This window comes from Salarias fasciatus, chromosome 16 (genome assembly GCF_902148845.1).
Source record: "Salarias fasciatus chromosome 16, fSalaFa1.1, whole genome shotgun sequence".
Classification (NCBI taxonomy): Eukaryota; Metazoa; Chordata; class Actinopteri; order Blenniiformes; family Blenniidae; genus Salarias; species Salarias fasciatus.
In genome coordinates this window covers 7,858,865-7,877,651 of record NC_043760.1, presented here as the reverse complement: position 1 = coordinate 7,877,651, position 18,787 = coordinate 7,858,865, and positions in this window count along the sequence as shown.

Below are 18,787 nucleotides of genomic sequence, written 5' to 3'. Positions count from 1 at the left end.
CGTCCGCCGCCTCTTGATCTGCCAATAGCTCGTCTGATCACGGCTCAGTGCGAGAATGCTGATCAGATCTTTACATTATTCCTTTTAACTGATATCGTTCCATGTGAGTTCTGACTGGTTTGGCTAACTCCCCGCTCACCTCGGACTCTACGATGGGATTTCTGATCCACCTCTCTTGAATTGCCTGCTGGCCTCTGTCCCCCTTCTAGATTTGCAGATTGTGAGTATCACAGTGTTTTCTTGTTATGGTGTAAAGGTTCTTCCACAGCGCTGCCATTTTTCTGACACTACTAACAGAGTTGAGTTGCCTGATGGCATTTTACTTTTGTGCAACACTGGATATATCTGGAGCAGCCACAACCTCTGAAAGTTTTCCAACTACATTTACGAGGAGTGTTTAATGGGAATAGATTATAACTTCCATTTAAACTGTGCACACAATATGCCTACTCTGCCAATTATATTGCAGTTGTCTGAAGGGGGTCCCAAGGCTCGTTCTGTCACAAGGCCATTATGTGGAATAATTTGGCCCTGGGAGAAACAAATGAAGCGGAATGAAAATTCATCAACACCTTGTCTGTGTCGGTGGACAGTTGTTGACTGAGGTGCTGGGTCAGTGTGCTCATTCTCTCCATTACAGTCAGGCGTTAACGTAGACGTAACAGTTGACAGTGTCCAGTGACAGTCTTACTACGTCAACCAGCATGCAACACACGTCGAAATATTTGTTGGAAAAATGACTCACAAGAAAACCAGGTTTAAAAAAATGCTTAAAAAATTTAAATAAAAGAGCGCAAATAAGAACATGTAACACCTTTCTGAAAGCAGAATTGTGTGTTTTTGTTTTTTTATGTGAATATTTTGGGCTCCTGATGATGTCCTGTGGAGATGGAAGCTCCCCCTGGTGGTGTGTTGTACAGGTTTTATCAGTCGTCACAGAGCCTTTCTGTCCTTTGCAATGCGGCATTGGTGACAACACCGCATCCTTCTTAAAGGTTACCCGAGATCTCGGCTGACAGAGCAAACAGCCTGAGTCCTCTCAACAAGTGCAGTCCCTGCTTTAAGGCAGAGTGTATTGACTGATATCAGTCTCGAAGTCCGTCTGGCACGAGTCTGAAGACCGAGGCGTCATCAGCAAACTGTGTGATGCAGCAGCCCAGCTGAGGAAGAGTCCCGGTGAGGAGTGAAGAAAGTACAGGAGTGGACTGAAAACAAATCCCCGATGAGTCCCGATGAGTCCCGGCGCTACAAAGTACTGAAATACTGTATTCAGTTAGAGGAGCAGTCCAGCGACCAGCTGTTGAAGGAATATGTCAGTCTGATTCTTCTTCTCCAGGAGCCTAAGGAAAACCACTTTCACGGAGGTTTTGGGGCATTCCAGATGTTTAAGAAAAGTTTTTTTTTGCATGTTTATGTAGACATGCCTGATTGCCTAATGAAGCATATTCTTGCACACTTCCATGCTCGACCTGTCTGCAGTGAAAGCTGAGCTCTTCAGACTGAAGCACCATTATTCAATTCGTGATTAAAGCATTCTGAGCAGGATTATTTGTTCGTCAGAGTTAAAGTTAAACTCAAAGCAACGCAGTAATGACACACTTCATTGATTGGGCCTCACGTGTTTCAGGTGCTTTGCTGTAATCACGCCTGCTGCTTTACATAGTGTTGTCTTGAATATCAAAACCAGGTGGGGAAGCACAAACTGCCCAGTTTTTGGGAGAGTTTTCTGAATATTAATGTTCGGTGACTGACACTTGATGTTTTTGTTTTTTTATGTTTTTACTTTTTCATTCGTCATGGGGAATTGAGAATTATGTTCGTGTCTTTTGGTTTGCAGAGCTAGGACATTTCCTCGGCTTGCAGAACTGCTGACATAGAACCCCAGAACGGCTCATTTCTATTTAAGGCATCGCCGGCTGATTAGTAGGTCAGCGAAGCAGCCCTGCGGACCAGCCCGCAGCTGCAGCCACGACTCGGGGAAGGGGTCTGGCCCAGAGACCAGACGCAGAAATTACTCAGAAAACGCTGCTATTGGTCATTGATGATAAAATGCCTCATTGGTCTGTTGTGTCAGTCCAGATTAACAGTGAGACATAACAGTTCTGCACAAATATGTTCAGTTTATCGCCCCCGCATTTCATTTGCATGACATTAAGGCAGACCTTGACCGCAAGGACAAGGAGAGGCTCCAGGAGTGTCACGCAAAACAAATTACAATTGCCAAATGCAACAAACCTAATGAGTGTTTTGGGATGTTTGGGCTTTTGAACGGTCTCGTCTCTCGACGTTCTCGGTGACGAGTAAACATCGGTCTGCATTTCGGTTCTGTATCACATGTCCACAGTTTCCATCAAGAAGGAATGGCATGTTATGAAAACTCAATGACGTTCTGTATTCTCATTTTCCCATGAAATGTGACCACATGTGAACATAAACGGACGCCGGCTCGAGCCTTCCATTTGCTTTTATATTACGCCACTCCACTCGAGCTCCCGAGCGCAGCTGCTTTCCGTCAGCCAGGAAATTGCACCTGGAATTGGCCTTGTGGTCTGAGTGGCTTATAAGACACCTCACAGGTATGAAAGTAAATGAGAAAAGCAAAGAAGTAGCCTATCTACGTCTCTATATCCACCGCAGGCATGCTCCTCGCACATGGAGCACAAATTCCTGCCCGCTCCCGCAGAAGGTCAAAAAGTCAGGAGTGAGCGAAGCAATCCAAAATGGAAGCCAGTGTCCATTTTCTTTGGCCACAAGCACATGTAGGAATACATCTCAGATCCCCTGTCTTTTTCATCTTCATGGTTTTTCTCTCCGATTGCTGTAAATTGCTCGGGTTCTTGGTATCTGCTGAAAGACAAGACAAACTTCAATTTCACTGATCTCGGCAAAAAAAAATAAAAATAAAAAAAGTGCAGTTGAATTAAATTGCAGTGGATTTTGTTATGAATTGAGACGGATCACTTTTCTCTGTACCTACTCAGGGGTTTCTTCAGTCAGAGAATGAGCAACAGTTATGTGCTGCTCAGTCGAACCTCAGCCTCACTTTCAGAGAGCATGGAAACCTGGCCGTGCTTCACTGCCAGAACGCTGGAGGAAACATACCTTCAGTGGTTAGTGTTTGGAGCGCAGCCAGCGCTGCTCCGGCCTTCCAGTTTCAGGCCGAGAGCACATTAGGGCTGGAGATCGGATTGTTTCTGTCAATTCATCCCTCAACACGCCGGCATGCTTGATAAACCCCAAACTTAACATGCAGGTCAGGCCCTCTGCTTATAAATCTGAATTAATACCTAACCTTTTGCATTAAAATCTGCTTTTGTGCCAGAATCTCATTCACAGAGCGCTCGGGGGGATAATTCTCCAAAAATAGAGAAGGTTAAAATCTGGATACAAATCAACAGAACATGCTTGCATTTACCAAAGGTCTTAATTTTCATCTCCTTCTCCCCTCAGGAGCTGCATACATTACTGGAGCACACTCAGGGGTGGATTATTGAGCGGGGCCGCTGGGCACAGGCCCAGGGGAACTCTGACCTCAGTCACAGGAAGTCTGAAGCAGCCAGTAATATCTCCTCTTGGAAAATTCACCACACAACCCAGAAAACATGCAACGAAAAAACAAGCAGGAGGAAGACACAAATGTCTACATTTTTCAAAATGTGTTCTGTATACGAGGATTCCTCTGATAAACCCCTCGTTTCAACTGAAGGGTTTCGAGTTTGAACATGTTCATGCCAAAATAACTTCAAAAAACAACAAAACATCCCCAAACAACATGGCAACCTGACCAATTAGTGCTAGAACTGACAGGATGCAGACATTACAGTGAGATTACTACTCAGCTTAAAGTAAGATCAGATGTGTCCTTGTTTATCTCACAGTGGAGAAATTCACAGAGTTATCAGCAAAGAAAACAAGTGGAATTGTTGCACTTCAAACAATGAACTGGAACAACGAAAAACACCGTTCAAATGACACAGACAGTAGAGTATAGCTCCTTCCTCTTCCTCCGAGGCCCGTCCTGCAGGACTGAGGATGCAGAGGAGAGATTTAGGCCGAGAGGCTCCATTAAACGAACCTGGAAGCACATGAAGAGCAGGATCTGCCGAGAGGACGGACATTAAAACACACTGAAGACCAGACAGTCCGCTCTCCGTCCATCTGTGCATTTAATGCACAAACACATACAATATAGTAAGAGTGTAAAGCTTCAAACAGAGCACAAAGAAAGAGCTTGGAGTCAAGGGAAGAGTGACGACTAACTGATGTGACAACTATTGATCATACAGCAGTGAGGACACAGAATCTGTTCAACGGAAATGTTGTTTATTCTTTTTATTAGTATTCTTTTGTTGTATTTTTTAAATTCATATTTACAGTAACAACAAATTTAAGGTCTCAAAACAACAACCAGGAAATAACTAAGTGTTGTTAGCAAGCTGATTTTGAATCCATGCACATTGGTGTTTTCTCCTGACATGTGAGAGGAATCGAACTTCGATTTTCAATTAAAGTGTTTTACAGCAGTTTTACTGCAGAGACACAGTGAGCAGATTCTGTTAGTACTGTTTGTTTCTTTTTGTCAATAAACGTGTTAAAAAAGCCTGAACTATGTGGAAACATACTAAGCTTTATTTTTGATTATTCATTAGAGAAAAGGCGATCGGGAGGTTCATTAGGATGACGATGACTTCCACAGTTTAAACCAACAGCGTGAAACAGTCCAGTTTTATCTTCACTGGCAACTTATGGTGTCATTAAAATCAATAAATTATTATAGCACAAAGGGGTAAGAGAGCACGGAAATGCATTTTATTCATGTTACTTTATTTACATGATGTAAAGAAGAGGAAGTCTTACAGCACAAAAAGAAGGATTTCTATTTGAAACCTGCTGAATGATCAGGAAGCAAATTCACCCGCATGGTTTATGGTTTTGATGACGATGCTACTTCATCAGTAATAAGTTGTTTATTTATTTTTTTATTTTTTACAGCTGCATTGCTGATCTCTGGACTTTGGCTTAAGCGTTCCCTGAAACTCAACAATCCCCCGTTAATGAATCAGAAGCTGCAGGTCTTTCTCTCGACTGAAGCCCCGGGCGGCTCTGTGTTGGAGGTGGTCCCCGGTCCGGAAGCTAAAAGCGGCGACAACTCAGGAACGACAGAGCCGGGTGCGATTTACGGCTTTTCAAACACCTCGTCTGGAAATATTGATGAGAGAAGCTTTAAAGCAAAAACTCTCAGAAGGAACAAAATATCATAATTACTTCTTTGTCCCAGGGGTGAGCGAGCTCCTCGCTGAGTGTCCTAAATAACAGGAGCTGCTGTGTTTTACTCTCGTATGAAGTTTTGAGCATTATTCATAAGGAGAGCGAGCAGCCCGACGAGTGCAGACGCCGGCTGTTAGGACCAGAGTGGAGAGGACGGACGTGGTCGGGAGGAGCAACCGAGCCTCGTCACAGGATGAGTTGGGGGGGGGGGGGGGGGGTTCTCAGGCCTGCATGAGGCTCTGCGCCGCCACACTGTGTTTTCTCAGTGTGGAAATCTTCAACACAGTCATCTCAGGCTACACACTCACTGTAAAGCAGCTCAGGTGGAAATTTCTGTAGATTTTTTTTTTTTTTTTTTTACTCTTGAGACAGGCCGCGTGTTTAAAATGCAAGTGGGAGGTTATGATATGACAGAATTGTCACAGCCAGGCAAACTGCTGCGGTCCTCCGGCTGAAAATGCCTTGAGCCCGCAAGCCGTGCCCTTGAGAGCTGCTCTTAAAAACAGCGGTCGTTAAATAGGCAGCTGTGTAATTGGAATATTAGATAAACTCAAAGAAATGTGAGTTATGACAGCCGCCTTGAAGGGGAGGCAATAAAAACCTCCTCTCACAGTTGGAGAGCGAAGCATAAAGGAGGAGGAGGAGGAGGAGGAGGAGCGGTGATATATCTCCTGCCCTCCGCCGCTCTGATTTTCCACCGTGATTGGAGACTCTCGGCAAATGATGAGGGAGGCAGCTGCGAGAGTCCAGAGGCTCTGCAGGTTCACGGCAAAGTCAACACCGAGCAATCCGCTAAAACCCCCTCACACCGCGCACCGCAGAGCAGCGAGCCAAAATAAAGCCCAGCACACGTACGTGTGTGTGTGTGTGTGTGTGTGTGTGTGTGCTCTCTTGTTGACGCACCGCTGCGCGGTTTGATGTCTGAATGCTCCTGCAGCACTTCTCAACAGCATGAATGTTAATCTGTTAAATCTGGGATTCAACGCGCCGGCCTCTCCCGTGCGCGTCGTCTCCCAGCGTGTTCGTGATTAACATTAATCTGGATTTGTTCAATTTGACGTATCAACGCTATCTTGGCATGATCAAAGATTACTCTGCTTATAAAACAACATGGGTTTCAATTTGTGCTTTTTTTCTTTTTTTTTCCTGGTAAACAGAAAGGAAATCCAACACATGTTGGGAAACTTTCAGCTGCAGATCAACATATGTTTTTTTTTTTTTTTCTACCCCCACTGTATTAGTAAAGTTGTTTCCTCCAAAGCCGTCAGAGAGCTTAAGGAAACACACAATAGTAGGGAAAATCCATGTGTAGTCGCTTGGAAAAAAAGAAAAACAAATCATGACTGGAAAAAAAAAAAATATGATAATTTATCAAAGAAACAATTTAAAACACAATAACTAAAGTGTGACGAAGTAGAAGAATATACCGTGGAAGACGAGTTTGGTGTTAAAAACTGCGATAAGTTTACAGAAAGACAGAGAATGAGTTTAAAACATTACAGCTGGAGACCCAAAATGACTTGATAAAGAATAAAAACTTTTTCACCCTCAAATTTAGTTTTTACAGGACGCAAGTCACCCTCGTCTCTTTCAGCTCTACTTTTTCATCCAATCAGCTTCCTAATAGGGATTCTGCTCTTCTTAAACAACCTCAGTTTGACACAGAACAACAAAAAACTACCATTTGTTTTCATCTACACGCTTCACATGATAAGAGAGCTCCTGCTGTGCCGCCATGTTTTCCTCAAGCAAGCTGCCCATCAAAGGAAAACCATTAAACTGACGTAAGAATTTCACAAACCCAACGAACATTTGCGAGTCCACGAGCCCCGGGGCGGGGACCGCTGCGAGAGCAGACGGTTCTTCCTCGATGAAGCCGACGTGCATTTTTTTTTTTTTTTTTTTTACCGGCTTTAGATTTTAGCACCAGTTTGAAATGGGGCTGTTGACCCCCCGGGTCGGCGTGGAGGCTCTCTGGACGTGCTCTCCGTACACCGACAAGGCGTCGGCTGCGATCGGAGACGGGCGGCTTCGCTCTCACCAGCTCTCCTTCCTCTCCAGGGCTTCCGTTTCCAAGGCAGCGCCGTGCTCTTCACACGTCTTCCACTCTTTTACAGAAATAGAAAGAGATAATATACTCCGAGCAGAATGGATGATTACGGCTTCGACTTTAAAGAACATATTTGTCATCGATAATTTCCTCCTTCGTGAAGGACGGAGGATGAAGTTTCACACGTAGCCCGGATCTTTTGCAAGTATGAGGTGTCCAGTGGGTTCACTGTTGGATTTCAGCAGTTTGTCAGCTGAGGCGACAGCAAAAATTAAACCCCCATCCAAGACATCCACTGGCCAAAGCGAGACAACTTGCTGGCTTTTCATATTGTTTCGGTAAATTTCAGATTTACAGAACAAGCCAGTGTCTTGGTTTCATGTCTGCCCAAACCGGTCTTCATTAATCAGTGGACCGCAGTCTGGGCCCGGACCCAGACTCTGTCCCGTCTGCACTCACAGCTGAATCTAACGTATCATTACGTTTGGGATGAGGTTACATTTTGACCGTGACTATGATTGGCAGGCGCTTATTGAATTCATAAGTCGGTTGGGTTTCGGCACGAGGACTGGGATCGATCAAGACAGGCCGATCGCAGGCGGATGAAGGCCGTCCGGCCGTCCCTGAACAGGGACGACACAAAGCTTCGTTCTGGTAAAAGCTGCCGACGCTGCGGCAGCAGCCGGAAAAACAGAGAGAGAAAATCACTCAGGATTGAGAAGATGAGAGAGGAAAAGTGTCCTAACTGCGACTTAATGAGGAGAAATTAAAAAGTGAAAACTTAACGAGAAGGAACTAATGTTTAGAATTTCACCATTCAAAGCAAAATTAGCTTTTCATTTTATCAATTACATAAAATTCTTGTTTAGCCCTGACGATGAAGACTGTGAGCTCTTTCTGAACGGTGAAGGTTTGATCTCTCGCTGGACTGGACGAAGCGTTAACAGGACCTGAAGGCAAACCCAATGTTCAATTTACCGTTGTGTTTACATTCCTGTCCTTAACTGTGGTCATCTGTTCTGCCCTGAAACAGAGATGGATGAGGCAGCTTTTTATGGCGACGGCTGTACAGTGCAACCATTGTATTTGGAGGAATCCCTCAGGGGGTCTCAGCATACGACTCCGATGCCTCCTTGATGCCTTTTCTCTGAATATATTCCAGACATGCCTCACCATTAACAGGCGCGTTGCTTATCCTGCCATCACTGCAACCTCGACTCTTCAAGAAACAGAAGAAGGTCTGAGGTAGTCGCATTACCCCAGAGTAGTCTTGGATGTGTCTGAAATCTTCTCTTTTTTTGACAGTCAGGGTAGAAAGAACTCGGCATGCCATGCCACAAGTCCCTGAAGGTTCTGTGTCAATCGTGGCTTTTGTTTGGGCTACAACAACAAGTCCGCCGTCTCCCGATCAGTGTGGCTTGCGGACGGTCTTCAAAAGCCGAGTTCACTCAGAAAACTCCGAGAACACTGCAGCAGACGGGCCATAAAGGGAAACTCAAGTCCAAGTTGCTTTTGCAGGGCGTCACCCCGAGCAGGACTGATGCAATAATTTACTATGTTCGAGTAACCCAAACACAAAACACCTGTGACACCTTCGCAGAGGGAGTTCTCAAGGTCGGAGTGGACACAACTCTGGCTAATTGGCTCAATAATTATCGTGGAAGAATCACTAAAGAATTACCTCTTTAATTGGGCCGGTGTCCATTCATTGACCACCTGTTTAACCTTCGCTCTCAGCGCTGAGACGGCTACAGTGTTTACTGAAATGGAAGCACATTATCATGCATGGATTCCTCATCGAGTGGACCAGAAATCAGTGAGGGGGAAAAAAAAAAAAAAAAAGATCCAGAGAGCGTGCTTAAAGTGATGGTTAACATTTCTCTGGGGGAATGTCAATCAAGCATCCACAAGAACCAGAGTGGCTCCACAAAATAAACTGACAAAGAGCCATAAAACAGCAACGGAGAGCGAGAAATAACAGATACTCCAGATGGCCGGGAAGGAAAGTAGATTGAACACAGAGAGAACAAAACCGCAAGACATGGAAAAATGCACTGAAATAATGCTAATCCAATTCAAAAAAACAACCCGCAGTACAAAAGAGACAGCAAGGAGACACACACAAACCATAATGGATATAAAATAGCTGCAAAGCACATGATTTATCGTTCGTGGTTGTTCTGTGTCTCCTTCAGGTTTCTTTTGTTTCAGCAGGACAGGTGGGGAGATGCTTATGAGTCTCCCTCCCTCTATTAATTATTGAAAACGTTTGCCAAAAGTCATGCCTCCACCAATGGAACCATGTCCGTGGATGAACATGGCATCCTGGGGCTAAACAGTAGAAGTGAAGAAGATCTTCTGCTGCCTGACAGAACATCAGAACCAACTGATCCAACTGATTCATCTGTTTGGTTGTAGTCGTCTCATGGAGCGGAGGTCTTCCTCGCATCGGTCACAGGTTGGTCCGGACTCCAGGAACGGTTCGTCATTTACAGATGATCACAGCTCTGACCGCTCCGACCACACTTCAGTCAGACCGGAGGTGTTAAACAGACCCACAGCAGCCACACCGAGACGCCTGCTGACCACAGGACGCACAGACGAAGACCTCCAAGCAAAACGCCTGGCGAGCTAACGGGGATCTTAACATTATTAATTCAGTTATGACATTAAGCTTTTCATGTGTCTGTAGAACTGGGTGATTAAACTCACCTTCCATGCAGTCAAAAGCTTTGATGTACTGACTGGACGGAGACTGTCGACAGCTGTTCTGAGAGGAGATTTGTAAAACTAGTGATGTAAAGTGTAAAGTCTACTGGCTGTGTTCATGCCGGTGCTTTTTTGATCTACTCTTTACCATCGTTGTGGATGTACCTTTTGGTCTGACCTTCTCAGAAAAGAAAAATAACAGCTCCACCATTTCACCTTCCAAATTTAGATTAGGAATCTATGTTTATTTGTAGGAAGGCATAGCTGCAGTTGTATGGTGTGCTGCTGGTCAGCAGCTATGTAGAAATATGCCTCAGAAGATGAAAAAACCGAAATCAAGTTGCAAATTTAACTGTATCTAACAAATGAATGTCTGTGAGCAGGCAGCTAAACCTGATGTCTGACTGACACCGCTGACTTCTCTCCCAGGAGACCATACTGGTACATTAACTCAAGTTTAGTGAAACATCCCAAAAAGTCTGACATTTTCATGTTCAAACTTTTTTGTGTAACAAAGACAAAAAACTTTTGGTTCTGTGTGAATCTGTGGGTTTACAAGTCAAACATTGCTGTGCCACTGGTCTTCAACCACCGAAAGCTCATCAAATCACAGTTTTCAGACAAAACGAAGAAACATATAAACTTGACTGATGAACAGCAACTTACCAAGAAGCATGTAACTGCTTTTCAATTAAAGATTTATTCATTTTCAGTGGAAGCGGCGTTGACTCCTCGTTTTCAATGTGGCCCCCTGCAGAAATGTCCGCTGTCCGGTGGAGGCATTGGTCATGTTTAGGTGGAACTGCAGACATGCTCTCATTTGCATGACATTTAAAAATACAGATTTGATGCTTTGTCGTGTTTTTATGACGTTTTCTTTTCAATCAATGTTTTAGTTAACTGTATGAATCACGCACTAAACCAAAAGCAGTGAAGCACAACAGTCAGAATTGTTTTCTGATTGCTTTATACATATAACTGTTGATTTGGAGAAAAACAGACGGCAATATTTACCAAATATACTGAATATATACTCTGATCTCTGCTGAGAGGAACTCAGTAAAATTCCAGTCACATGACTCTTGTTTTTTGTCGCGCCGGCTTTACAGAATGTTTTCCAGCAGAGTTGTGATTTTGCGGCAGGAGTCCTGATATAAATAGTTGAATGTCAATTCGTTAAAGAGTTTGGATGCAGCAAGGTGGGAAAATGCTATAAATAAAATATTTACAAGGCTTAAACAAAAGTTTCAGCTTTCCTGCGATGAGCTCCTGGAAAATGTCCCAATTTTTGCTGCTTATTTTGTAACTTTTACATTTTGCGTGAGTGTGTGAAACATTAAAGGTTGTATAGAGGATTTTCCATGGAGAGAGAAATCCAGTGACTGTTAGTCCTTTTAGAAATGCTGCGCATGCGTGACCCACACCCCCTCCTCCCCTGCTCTCTCCGGAGGAACGCCTCCTCCTTACGCAGAAAGTAGCACGTAGCATGTAGCAACTTAGCATCATAGCGCTAACACATAGCTACCAACGTATCCTTTTGAACAACACAAAACACAGCGAATATGAGTAAAATCCTGCACTTGCGCCAAATCCTGTCCCTGAGCCGTCCCTGCTCTCGGGTGGATCAGAGGAGGACGGGGGAGGTTTGTGTGGAGCTGCAGGACTGGAGCAGACGCTCGGAGCTCACAGCTGATCTGTGTGTGGCTGCAGCATGCAGACGTAAACAAACCCCCCCTCCTCATCTCACTCTCCGGACTTTTCCATACAAGTCTTGTTTTAAGATTAAAACATATATTTTCGCCAAATGGCAGCACGTTGCAGCTATGATTAAGAAAAATTGTCTGATGTCTACAGGTGGAAAGGTGTTGATAGCAGCAGCAGAGCCTGGCATGGGGGGAGCGCGTGGGGGAGGGGGGTACGAAAAGGGCGTAGGAGCATGACAGCTACGCTGCAAATGTAGAGAGGTTGATTGACACGTTAGAAAACCAATAGATAACGAGGCTACCTCGTTATTGATTGGCTAAAGTAATGTTGGTTTTGCAACGTCCAGAGTTGATTAATGTTTATTTTCTTTTTTTTTTTGATAAAAACAAGGCTGCTACAGCTTAGTAACGCCATTTTTTTTTTTTTTTTAGCTTTAATTCATTTCTGTCAGTAATAAAGATCTTCTATACAACCTTTTAGTGGACACAGAGTTAAGAAGCTTAAAAATGATTGTTCAGGTTTGGTATCAACTGACAGCACTCAATACAGGACTTTCTAATTGTGGCTCTATTTCTACCCTGTGACATTTTCCAACACGGCATATTGAGCGTGTGTGTGTGTGTGTGTGTGTGTGTGTGTGTGTGTGTGTGTGTGTGTGTGTGTGTGCCCACCTCTACAAGCAATAAAAAAGAAAAACCCACATGGGCACTCATCCCTCCACCCTCAATCGTTTACGCTCTGCTGCCAAGTCAGAGGTCTAATTATGCATTTGAGCGTGAGAGTTTAATTTGCGCTTTTCATTTGGAGTGATTGGCACTCGCATAAGTTATGCTGAATGCTGTTTAACTACCGGGGAGGCAGGCGGCGTGCACTGTGCTCCCTGGTTATTCATGTTGCAGTCAAATGTATATTCATGTCCCCAAAAGAAAAAAAAAAAAACCCTCCAGTGTGTTGGAGTGAAAGACTGAATTTCCAATGTGTGTCCATATGTCTGGCAACAGATCGTCCTCTTTGTGCTTATAAATCTGCCGGTATGACTGAATGTAGTGCATAAATGGAGATGTGTGTGAAGTGTGTGTACTTTCCCAGTTGCTCTGATTGTTTTTTTCTTTTTTTTATGTAAGCACTGGGATAAAGAGAAGAAATTCCCAGCATTCTTGTTGAGAGGGCGAGGCCTCCTCCTTGTGGGGAGTGAAGAAACTAAACAAAAGACGAACTGCTTTTTCACAAACGCATGAACCCTCTGTGACAGATCACCAGCAGGTCCAAGCAGAGGACACAGGTATCGCACTGTCTGCTGCAGCAGTCACAGCTGCCTACACACACACACACACACACACACACACACACACACACGCACACACTCCCGCATGAAAACCAAATGCAGCCGCTCTTCCTCACTCCTCTTTTATTTTCTCTCTCAGTTCTTTGAAGACAAATGAAAGAGACATTTAGTCCTCACTGATTTCCTCTGAAGATTTGGTTCATCTATAAACTGTTTGAAGTAAAAAAAAAAAAGAAAAAAAAAAAAAAGTTTCAAAGTAGCCTCAAAATAGAATCGGTAAGTACTGTTATACTTACTGCTGCTGTGAATATGAACATGTCTGTAATCAGAAAGGAACTGCAATCAATTGATATGCAGGGAAAGAATTTATTTATTTATTTTGTTTTTTTAATTCCAGCCAAAACTAAATCAATGAAAAAATAAATGCAGGCATAAAAGTCCAAATATGGAGGATCTGTAAGAGATTGCTCGTACTTTGTTTTCAATAAAACTAAGCAAAAGATGACAACACACAAAAAAAAATAATACTGAAATACTTCATGACCAACTGAACCTGCCCAGCTGTGGATGTTCTCACCTGTCCTCATCTGTGGAGGTGTCCTCTGCCTTTGCCCAAAGCTATCTGTGTTTAGCTCCAGCAGCTATGAACAGGACAAAGTGATACAGAACAGCCATCCACAACCTTGTTTGCACCACAGACCAGTTTTAAGTAACTTCATCTTTCTGCAGACCAGAAGAACAATGTATAAAAACATAATATGGGCTTAAAAATGTATAACAAAGAAAAGAAGAAAAAAGAAAAATGAGTTAATTGCATGACATTGAAAGTGAAGCATTATCATGTTATATTATATTGTTTTGTCACGATTCATAGTCATGAGAGGATTTTTATTCTTAACCCTTAATGCAGGTTGGATTAGCTTCCATTAATAGACACATGCTCTTCAAAACCAAACAAGATGAAAGATGAAGTTATGGGCCACTTTTGGAGTTTTGGTTCTGCAATCATTAATTTGTCTTAAAGGTGCATTAAGGAGTTTTACAACCTTAAAAATACTTATTTTCCACCATAAATATGTTACACATTTTTAATGATGTGTACAATGTGCCCTGACATATTCATTACAAGTACCTCTAACAGCGCTAAATTGTCACTTGAAAGTTGCAGTGCCGGTCCGGCACCAGCATTTTTTGGGGGAGAATTTGAAAGGAATGACGTAATGCTCGCTCCGGCTCGTTAAGTTTTGTCTTGTCCGCCATTACTCCGCCAGATGCTTAGTGAGCAACAACTGAGCAGGAGCTTCCAGAAAATAAGAAAAGACTGGCTTCTAGCACTGCCACAGCTCCAGCACAGACTCCACCAGGTAAAAGAAACTTAAATTTTACCTGAGCGCTACTAAACGAGCGAGGAAGGAGTTCCTCTCTTCCGTGCACGCGAGCCACAGGCTGCACCACTAAGCTGCATTACGCCCAAGGCCTGCAGGGGGTGCTGTTTCGTATAAAACGTGCAAACTCCTCAATGCACCTTTAATGAAAGGTTGATCTCTGACTCTTCCCATGCAGTTCTGCTCTTCCTTTCCATCACTACTTCCAGCATCGGAGAATTGACTTTCTCATGATGTGAATTAAGTTGAAGCTTCAACCAGATTGTTTTCTGTCAGTTTACTTTTACAAGGGCTTTTCCCCTTCACGCCCACCACAAACCTCAAGCTAAACAACAGCACCGAAGTTTTTAAGAGCTGAACTCGTCTCTCTGACCGTGTTTCATTGTTCTGGGGAATGCTGAGTCAGTTGTACGTTTCTCTGTTGATGGCCACTTCATTAATCAGCGAGATTCCAAAACAGATCTGAAAGAATTTAGATAAATGAGCTAAATGTTCCTCAGAGTGTGATTAGTTTTGACCCCGACCGTTCCTCGGTCCATCACCTGAACGGACTCCCTCGCTCGCTCTCTTCTGGAGCACACTGTATCCCCACGCGGTCAAGCAGATTACCGAGCCGCTGATTCCCCTCTCCATCGTCATCCACTTACAGCACACACACACACACACACACACAACTAATTCCCTAATTAACAAACAATTTGTGAAGGGAGGAGGGAAGCAGATGATGGGGAAACAATTAAGAGAAAAGAAAAGTGCTGCACAAAGGCTTCTGAGCAGCAGCAGCGATCCTCCGTGACCCCGCCTGTCTGACAGCGAGGCGCGTTATTGTGGAGCTCCGCCGCAGTTAAACTCTTCCTCTGAGCTAATAATGGCGCCGAGCGAGAGCTGCGGGGAGTCACTGATGCGTCAGTCAGGCCTCGCTCAGCAGGGGGCCGGGGCCAACGGGACGGAGCCACAGAGATGTGAGGCAGAGAGAGACTTGGTGTCTTTTTGTTCCTGAGGGGATTTTTTTTTTTTTTTGCTGATGATGCTTCTGTATTTAGCAGTGGCCCACTTCACCGAGTTTCACCTGCACAGAGCACCTGCTCCGCCACGCTGCTGCTGCTGCTGACACAGGGAGTCCTGGTCACTGGGAGGTGATTTAAACCTCCAGAGTCTCGGCCATTGTTTTTCATTTTACTGCTGCCTCAGAAGTCTCCAAATAAAGAACTGCATGAATGTTTTACACAACTTTTTCCGCTGTTTTAGCTTCACAAGATGGAAACAATTACTGCTCTGCTCCACTAATCTTCACAGGACATGAATCATCTTCGTATATTAATTTGTCCCATGCAAAAGCCATTTGTGTCCAGACTTCACAGATTTACAGTGTCTCACACGTCTCCCTCCTCCTCTCAGAGGACTTGATCTGAAGTGCGGTTGTATTTCTTTAGTTTCACCAGAAGCAGAGAACTGGACTGAGTAAAGCAGCTTGTCTGCATAATAAGATCACAATAAAACAAGCATGATTTCATCAGACTGATTCAAATAACTTTTATTTTTAGATCATTTGGCATTTCTTCCATTTTCCATCAGTCCTAATACTTGTAATTCGATAAGTTGACGGACAAAATGAGAGAACCGAGTGTTGTCCCGTCACTGCTTTCATATCAAGGAGGAAACGTGTCCAGATTTCTTGTGTTTGTGCTTTTAAAAAGATCTCAGCTCCAATGACGAGAAGAACATCTGTCATGGGCAGCTGAGGTGAATTCAAGATCCCACAGGCAGGTCAAAGGTCACTCTTCCACAGTGTGACAAAATACAGTCAGGTGGAGACCTGAGTGAAGCAGAAAGCTGTAAATAGAACAAACAGCTGGTCCAACATGGATGCAGGACTCCTCTGATCCGGCCTCCAAACCAACAAACAGGTGGGATCAGCAGGCGACACGGAGCTTGGCTCGGATCTCAAGGAGCATTAACATTTATCTCCTGTCAAAAAGCCAGAACTACGCTGCTGATCACTCTGCTAATCGGTGTGATAACCTCTGGAAAGAGACGGAAACTTGAGGGATTTAATATTTGGGAAAGTTTGGTAAACCCTGTATGTGGTCAAGTGTATAAATCATTTGGCCGTTTAGCCGAAACCACACAGACCCGCTGGAGAGATTGCTTCTTGGTGGACATTTTTTTTAACAAGTTTGAGGAAGAGAAAATATTCATAAATGAAATGGCATTTTAATTTTCTTGATAAGTGACAATCATAAGCAATGCAAACATTTAGAAATCATACGAATCTATTAGCATAAACTATTCTGCTGGAGGAATATGTCGATAAATCCATATTCATGAAGCCAAATGTGCGAAATCTACAGTATGTGTTAAATCTCCTGCGTCTGCCAGTTGGTCAGCTGTCATATGTCTCCAAACGATATCAAGTTTGTGTCTGATTCCAAACATGTAAACAGGGAACATGTGAACAGGGAGAACATGCAAACCTGCAAGAAAAACGGAAAGCAGCCTGTGTGATCTCGATACCGCCCCACCCGGGAGGAACTTTCTGTCAAAACATGGACGTTTTCGTCGACCGCTTGTCTCTATTTCCCTCCTGAAGTCTCCGTCGTCTGTACGGGTGAGCAGATATCTCACGGTGCTAAAACCGTCTCTCACCTTCCCACGGGTGCAAATCTGTTTGTATTTATTCCCCGGCTCAGCTGCATATGTTCGTCCTCAAACCTCCCCGCAGGTAGATTGCCTGGTGAATTATTAAATCAAGCAGATTGCCCTATCGGGGCAGACGAATGTTAGCGGGCAGCGGTTTGCCATAAAGAAGGGCGAGCTGCGAGATTAGGGAGAGTAAAAACCAGGAGATGGGGTGGAGATGTCTCGGCGAAGACGGGGGGCCGATAACATCCCCGCTCCTTTATTCATTTTGGAAGTGAAAGATAGATGAGCGACTGAATAATTTCTAATCTCCTTTCAGGCCGAGGACGGCGGAGGGGCGGATGTTTATTTACGATCTTGGACGTGGCGCTGCAGACCCGGCGTTCCCGCGGCGGGATGAGATGCAGCGGGGAGATATTGACGGGATCAAAGTGCCGAGGAGGAGCGGAATCTCATTTCAGAGGAGCGCCGCTCTCGCTCTCTCCGCAGGCCGCCGCAGCTGCGTCCGCTCGGCGGGAGCCGCAGAAAAGGCCTTTATCGGGTCTTTGCACCTCATTTTTTTCCTCCACTTCTTATGTTTGCCCTGTGCTATCTTTTATTTTCGACTGACCCGAGACCTCCAGTTTCTGCTTTATCTTCCCAGGATGTGTTCCCTGCAAGAATCTTCTTCCTCAATAGAAAAAAAGTCATTGTTGCTTTAAGATTTTGTCGGTGCTGATCCCCCTCCCCTCTTCCTTGTCCTTTCCGTCTCGGTCTGAGCACCGAGTCTCTGGACCAGGACTCTGGTGGGCCGGCTCCTTGACGTGGCCCCTCCGGGGCTCCCCTGCAGCGGGGCCGCTGTTTAATCAAGCCCCCGGCTTCAACTCCCAGCAGGCCCGGTCTCCTCTGACCTCCACCATCTGTGGAGGCTCCGGTTCACAGAACACACACCATCTATTAGACGCTACCTGTCCTTGAGCTCGGCCGACATCGCCGATCCACACAGTTGCATGGCTCATAAAACGTGCACACACACATGCACACACACTCATCACTGTGCTGCTTTCACCAGTCTCTTCCTCCAAACTCCCAGGAAGAACCAGCAGAACCAGAGGAGGAGACCTTCTGACCTTTGTCCTCAAAAGACACATCCGGGAAGGAAATATCTACCTCTCGTCGAAAGCTGTCCCGAAGACGGAGGAGACAAAAACGGCGGCGGTGATTTAGGGCAGGCGTCCAATTTAGCTTTCAGAGCTTTAACGAATCAAGTGAGATCTCTCGTTATGCACCCTGCAACAAAAACAGTCCAGTGGCCTGATTACACCAAACTCCCACAGCAGCGACGACAAACCGAAGCCGGAACCACAAGTATTTCTCTCGCGGCGCTGCTCAGTCAGCGTCCCGCCTCTGCAGATAGCCATCCGGCTCCTCGTCGCAGAGGCCTTGACCACAGCGAAGGCCTTATCAGCCCCGCGTGTGCCTCCCATCTTAAGCCCGCGCTGATGGATTTGGCCGACGCCCGATGGCTGAGTTTTAAGCAGATCCGTATCGGGGTGATTGAACGAGCCGGGGCTTTGGTTGGCCGGCGTTAGCGCCGTCAGGGCTGTTATTGCTTACGCAGGGGGAGACGGTGACACCGGAGCCGCGGTGATGGATCGGCAGGCTGAGATTTCCCCCAAGAAACTGTCTGAGATGGAAACTGGAGGACAGGCGCAGAGGGAGGGGAAGAGAGAGGACTTACAATGTGTACTTCAGGTGAAAAAGGTT